This window comes from Chiloscyllium plagiosum, unplaced genomic scaffold (genome assembly GCF_037043375.1).
Source record: "Chiloscyllium plagiosum isolate Xiang-an unplaced genomic scaffold, Cpla_swu_hap1 HiC_scaffold_17, whole genome shotgun sequence".
Classification (NCBI taxonomy): Eukaryota; Metazoa; Chordata; class Chondrichthyes; order Orectolobiformes; family Hemiscylliidae; genus Chiloscyllium; species Chiloscyllium plagiosum.
In genome coordinates, this window is record NW_028270155.1 from 63,949,313 (window position 1) to 63,955,953 (window position 6,641).

Consider the following 6,641-nt stretch of genomic DNA (forward strand, 5'->3'; position numbering starts at 1 on the left):
TAACACCTTAAATCCTTATCTTACACAACTGCCTTTTGTGCTGCACCTTGTAGAATATCTTTTGGATATCTAGATAAACCATATCCACTATGTTGTACACTGTGTTTGTAATGTCCTCTTAGAATTCCAGTAGATTAGTTAAAGCATGACCTGCCCTTCATAAACCCAAGCTGTGTCTGCTGAATGGGACAATTTCTATTCAGTACAATATCACAGATGTTACACACTGCTGTCACTGTGCATTGGTTTCCGAGGGAATGAATGGTGTGGGCATTAGTTGGGATGTAAATCAACTTTGTACTAGATGGTATCAAGTGGTTTGAGTGTTGTTGGAGCTGCACCCATCCAGGCAATTGGGGCATATTCCATCACACTCTGGATTTGTACTTTGTAGATGGGAGACAGGCTTTGAGGAATGAGGAGGCAAATAACTCACCACAGAATGCCCAATCTCTGATGAGTATTTGATGCCAGATTATTTAAATGAATTGTGCAGTTTGGATTCTGTTCAACTGTATCCCTCGGGATGTCGATAATGGGGGATTGGGAATTACCATTGATATTGAATGTCGAGGGGCAATGGTTGGATTGTCTTTCTTTGGAAATGTCCATTGCCTGGTACTTGTGTAGCTGAAATATTATGAGGCACCTCTCTGCCCAAACCTGGATGTTGTCCATATTTTGCTGCACCTGGACACATGCTGGTTCAGTACCTGAGAAGTTGGTAACGGGACTGAATGTTGTGCAATCATCAGAGAACGTCCACACTTCTGAACTTACGCTGGACAGTAAAAATTGATAGAAACGTTTGTGCCTTAAATAACCTTTGCAGTGTGCCCTGGAGCTTAATGACTGAGTTCCAGAAACCACCACCATCCTCCTATGTACCAGGTGTGACTAGAAGCAATGGAGAGTTTCCCCCCGATTGCCATGGAGTTCAGTTTTACTCAGACTTCTTGATGTCAAGGGCAGTTACCTTTACGTCTCCTCTTGACTTCATCTCCTTTGTTCATATTTGGACTGAGGCTGTAACGAGGTCAGGAGCTGAGTGGTCCTGGCGATACCCAAACTGAGAGTCTCTGAGCAGGTGATGGTGGCACTGACCCTTTCCTGATGACTGAGAATAGACCGATGCAGGGATAATTGGCTGGGTCGGCTTGTCCTGGTTTTCATGTACAGGGCATACCTGGGCAATTGTCCACATTGTCAGGTAGATGCCAGTGTTACAGCTGTACTGGAACGGCTTGCCTAGGGGAGCAGCAAGTTCTGGAGTAAAGTCTTCAGTACTATTGCCAGAATATTGTCAGGGCCCATATCCTTGCAGAATCCTGTGCCTCCAACCATTTCTTTATATCATTGTTTAGATCAGGAGGACGAGACGAAGCATACACTCAGCATTTCTAGTTGAAAATGTTTGTAAATGCTTTTGCCTTGTTCACTGCTGGGCTTCCCCATCATTGGGGATGATAATATTCAGGGAGCATGGTCCTCCTGTTCATTGTTAAATTGTAGGCCATGATTCATGACTGGAAGTGGGAGCACTGCAGTGCTTAGCTCTGATGGTTATGGGATCACTTATTGCATGCTGCTTTTCATTGATACACAGGTAATTCTGCCTGGTAGTTACCACAGTTTATCGTCACATTTTTAGCGATGTCTGGTGCTTCTCCAGGCATGCCGTCCTGCCCTCTTTATAAAACCAGGGTTGATCCCCGGGCTGGATGGTAATGGTTTAGTGGGGAAACTATCAGGCCATAAGGTTACAGATTCTGTTGCTACTGATGGTCCACAGTGCCTCACAGTGTCTTCAGTTGTTAGATCTGTTCAAAGCCTATCCCATTTTGCACGGAGACAGCGTCACACAGCATGATAGATGGTATTCTCAATGTGAAGGTCGGGTTTTGTCTCCACGAGAACTGTGTGGTGGTCACCCTGACTGATACTGGCCTGGACAGGTGCATCTGCAGCCAGCAGATTGGTGAGGAGGGGCCAAGTATGATTTTCCCACTTGTGGTTCCCTCACTACCTGCCGCAGACCCTGTCTCGCAGCTATGTTCTTTTGAAGCTGCTATGCTTTGCAATGACTAAATAGTAATTTCATTATGTGACAGGCACTTTGGTAATTTTTGAGGTTGTGATAGGTGCTTTATAAATGCACAATTACTTATTTTCATCCTCTGTGTTCTTGTACAATCATTCTCACACCTATTTTTCTCTATTTTTGTATTTATGAGATCATTGACTTTCAGATTCCACATCCTTACATTTTTCTGGAGAGATAAAAAAAAGACAGCTTGTAGTTTGGAAATAAAAAGTAAACCTCTTTTGTTCAGTGCATCCTGTTATTATTTTTTATTAAAATTGCAGATTCTGGAGATCAGAGTCGAGAGAGTGGAGCTGGAAAAGCACAGCAAGTCAGGCAGCATCCGAGGAGCAGGAGAATCGACATTTTATGCATAAGCCATTCATCAGGAAAGAGGCCTGTGAGCCGTGGGTCTGAGAGATAAATGGGAGGGGGTTGGGGCTGGAGGGAAGGCAGCTGGGAATGTGAGAGGTAGATGAAGGTGCCAGAGAAGGTGATAGCCAGGAGAGGAGGGTGGAGCAGACCAATAGAATGCAATAGGTAAAGGAAGGTGGGGAATGTAATACATAGATGACAGTGGGAAGTATAATAGATAGACAAAGGTGGTGAATGTAATGAAGATGGAGAACGTAGATGAAGATGGAGAATGTAATAGGTAGATGAAGGTGGGGAATATAATAGGGAGATGAAGGTGGAAATGTAATAGGTATATGAACATGGGGAATGCAATAGGAAGATGAAGGTCGGGCATGAAATAGGTAGATGAAGGTGGGAAATGTAATAGATGAAGATGGGGAATGAACTAGGTAGATGAAAGTGGGAAATGTTATAGATAGATGAAGGTGGGGAATGAAATAGATGAAGGTGGGGAATGTATTAGGTGGATGAAGGTGGTGAATGTAATAGGTAGATGAAGATGGGGAATGTAAAAGGTAGATGAAGGTTGGGAATGTAATAGATAGATGAAGGAGAGGAAAGTAATAGGTCGATGAAGATGGATAATGTCATAGGGACATGAAGCTGGGAAATGTAGTAGGTAGATGAAGGTGGGGAATGTAATAGGTAGGTGAAGGTGAGGAATGTAATAGGCAAATGAAGGTTTGTAATGTAATAGGTAGAGGTAGATGGGGAATGTAACAGGTAGATTAAGGTGGGTAATGTATTAGATAGATGAAGATGGGGAATGTAATAGGTAGATGAAGGTAAGGAATGTAATAGGTAGATGAAGGAGGAGAATATAATAGATAGATGAAAGTGGAGATGTAATAATTCGATGACGGTGGGGAGTGTAATAGGTAGATGAGTTGGGGAATGTAATTGGTAAGTGAAGGTGGGGAATGTAATAGGTAAATAAGGTGGGGAATGTAACAGCCAGATGGAGGTGGGGAATGAAATAGGTAGATGATGGTGGGGAATGTAATAGATACATGAACGTGATAAATGTAATAGGGGTTGATGAAGGTGGGAATGTAATATGTAGATGGAGATGGGGAATGAAATAGGTAGATGAAGGTGAGGAATTTAACAGGTAGATGAAGGTTGAGAATATAATAGATAGATGAAAGTGGAGATGTAATAATTCAATGATGGTGGGGAGTGTAATAGGTAGATGAGTTGGGGAATATAATTGGTAAGTGAAGGTGGGGAATGTAATAGGTAGATAAGGTGGGAATGTAACAGCCAGATGAAGGTGAGAAATGTAATAGGTTGATGAAGGTGGGAATGTAATAGGTAGATGAAGGTGAGGAATTTAACAGGTAGATGAAGGTGGTGAATGTAATAGATAGATGAAGGTGGTGAATGTAATAGATAGATGAAGGTGGGGAATGTAATAGGTAGATGAAGATGGGCATGTAATAGATCGATGAAGATGTGGATGTAATAGGTAGATGAAGATGGGGATGTAATAGGTAGATGAAGGTGGTGAATGTAATCGATAGATTAAGGTGAGGAATGTAATAGATAGATGAAGGTGGGCATGTAATAGGTAGATGAAGATAGGGGTGTAATAGATAGATGAAGGTGAAGAATGTAATAGGTAAATAAAGATGAAGGTGGGAATGTAATAGGCAGATGAAAATGGGGAATGTAATAGGTAGATGAAGGTGGGAATGTAATAGGTAGATGACGGTAGGGAATGTAATAGGTAGATTAAGATGGGGAATGTAATATGTGGATGAAGGTGGGGAATGTAATAGCTAGATGAAAGTGGGAAACGTATTAGATAGTTGAAGGTGTGGAATGTAATAGATGAAGTTGGGGAATGGAAAAGGTAGATGAAGATTGGAACGTAATAGATAAATGAAGATGGGAAATGTATTAGGCAGATGAAGGTGGAGAATGTAATATTTAGATGAAAGTGGGAAATGTAATATATAGATTAATGTGCAGAATGTAATAGATAGATGAAGGTGGGGAATGTAATAGGTAGATAAAGGTGGTGAATGTAATAGGTAGATGAAAGTTGGGAATGTAATCGATGGATGAAGGTAAGGAATGTAATAGGTCGATGAATGTGGGAAATAAAATAGGTAGATGAAGTTGGGGAATGTAATAGATAGATAAAGGTGGGGAATGTAATAGGTAGATGAAGGGGGGGAATGTAATAGGTAGGTGAAGATGGGTAATGTAATAGGTAGATGAAGATGAGGAATGTAATAGGTAAATGGAGTTGTCTAATGTAATAGGTAGAGGTAGATGGGGAATGTAATAGGTAGATTGAGGTGGGGAATGTATTAGATAGATGAAGATGGGGAATGTAATAGGTAGATGAAAGTAAGGAATGTAATAGATAGATGAAGGTGGGGAAAGTAATGGGTGCTGTGGTTCTGTTCGCCGAGCTGGAAGTTTTTGTTGCAAACGTTTCGTCCCCTGTCTAGGTGACATCCTCAGTGCTTGGGAGCCTCCTGTGAAGCGCTTCTGTGGTGTTTCCTCCGGCATTTATAGTGGCCTGTCCCTGCCGCTTCCGGTTGTCAGTTTCAGCTGGTCGCTGTAGTGGCCGGTATATTGGGTCCAGGTCTATGTGTTTGTTGATGGAGTTTGTGGATGAGTGCCAAGCTTCTAGGAATTCCCTGGCTGTTCTTTGTTTCGCTTGCCCTATAATGGTAGTGTTGTCACAGTCAAATTCATGTTGCTTGTCGTCTGCATGTGTGGCTACTAGGGATAGCTGGTCGTGTCGTTTCGTGGCTAGTTGATGTTCATGGATGCGGATCGTTAGCTGTCTTCCTGTTTGTCCTATATAGTGTTTTGTGCAGTCCTTGCATGGGATTTTGTACACTACATTAGTTTTGCTCATGCTGGGTATCGGGTCCTTCATTTTGGTGAGTTGTCTGAGAGTGGCTGTTGGTTTGTGTGCTGTTATAAGTCCTAGTGGTCGCAGTAGTCTGGCTGTCATTTCAGATATGTTCTTGATGTATGGTAGTGTGGCTAGTCCTTTGGGTTGCGGCATGTCCTCGTTCTGTTGTCTTTCCCTTAGGCATCTGTTGATGAAATTGCGAGGATATCCGTTTTTGGCGAATACCTTGTACAGGTGTTCCTCTTCCTCTTTTTTCAGTTCTGGTGTGCTGCAGTGTGTTGTGGCCCTTTTGAATAGTGTCTTGATGCAACTTCGTTTGTGTGTATTGGGGTGGTTGCTTTCATAGTTCAGGACTTGGTCTGTGTGTGTGGCTTTCCTGTGTACCTTAGTGGTGAATTCTCCGTTTGGTGTTCTCTGTACCATCACGTCTAAGAATGGGAGTTGGTTGTCCTTTTCTTCCTCTCTCGTGAATCGGATTCCTGTGAGTGTGGAGTTGATGATCTGGTGTGTGTTCTCTATTTCCGTGTTTTTAATGATTACAAAGGTGTCACAAACGTATCTGACCCAGAGTTTGGGTTGAATTTGTGGTAAGACTGTTTGTTCTAACCTTTGCATTACTGCTTCTGCTATGAGTCCCGAGATCGGTGAGCCCATGGGTGTTCCATTGATTTGTTCGTATATCTGGTTGTTGAATGTGAAGTGTGTTGTGAGGCACAAGTCCAGTAATTTAAGTATGCCGTCTTTGTTGATGGGTTCAACGTCCTGTTGTCTGTTATGTCTGTTCAGCAGGTTGGCTATTGTTTCTCTGGCTAGGGCTTTGTCAATAGAGGTGAACAGTGCCGTTACGTCGAATGAGACCATGGTTTCTTCCTTGTCTATGTGTATATTTCTGATGATGTCCAAGAATTCCTGTGTTGATTGTATAGAGTGTCTGGATCCGCTGATCAAGTGTTTCAGTTTCTGATGTAGTTTTTTCGCCAGTTTGTGTGATGGTGTCCCTGGTAGTGATACTATGGGTCTGAGTGGGATGTCTGGTTTGTGCACTTTAGGTAGTCCATAGAATCTGGGGGTGTTGTTGCTTTCAGGTTTCATTCTTTGTAGGTCCGACCTGGTTATCTGTCTGTTTTTTTGTAGGGTCCTCAGTGTGTTGTTTATCCTATTGGTGAGCTGTGGGGTGGGGTCAAACTCCCTCTCTTGGTAGGTGTTGGTATCTGCAAGTAGTTGTTGTGCTTTTTGGATGTACTCTGTTTTGTCCAGGATGAC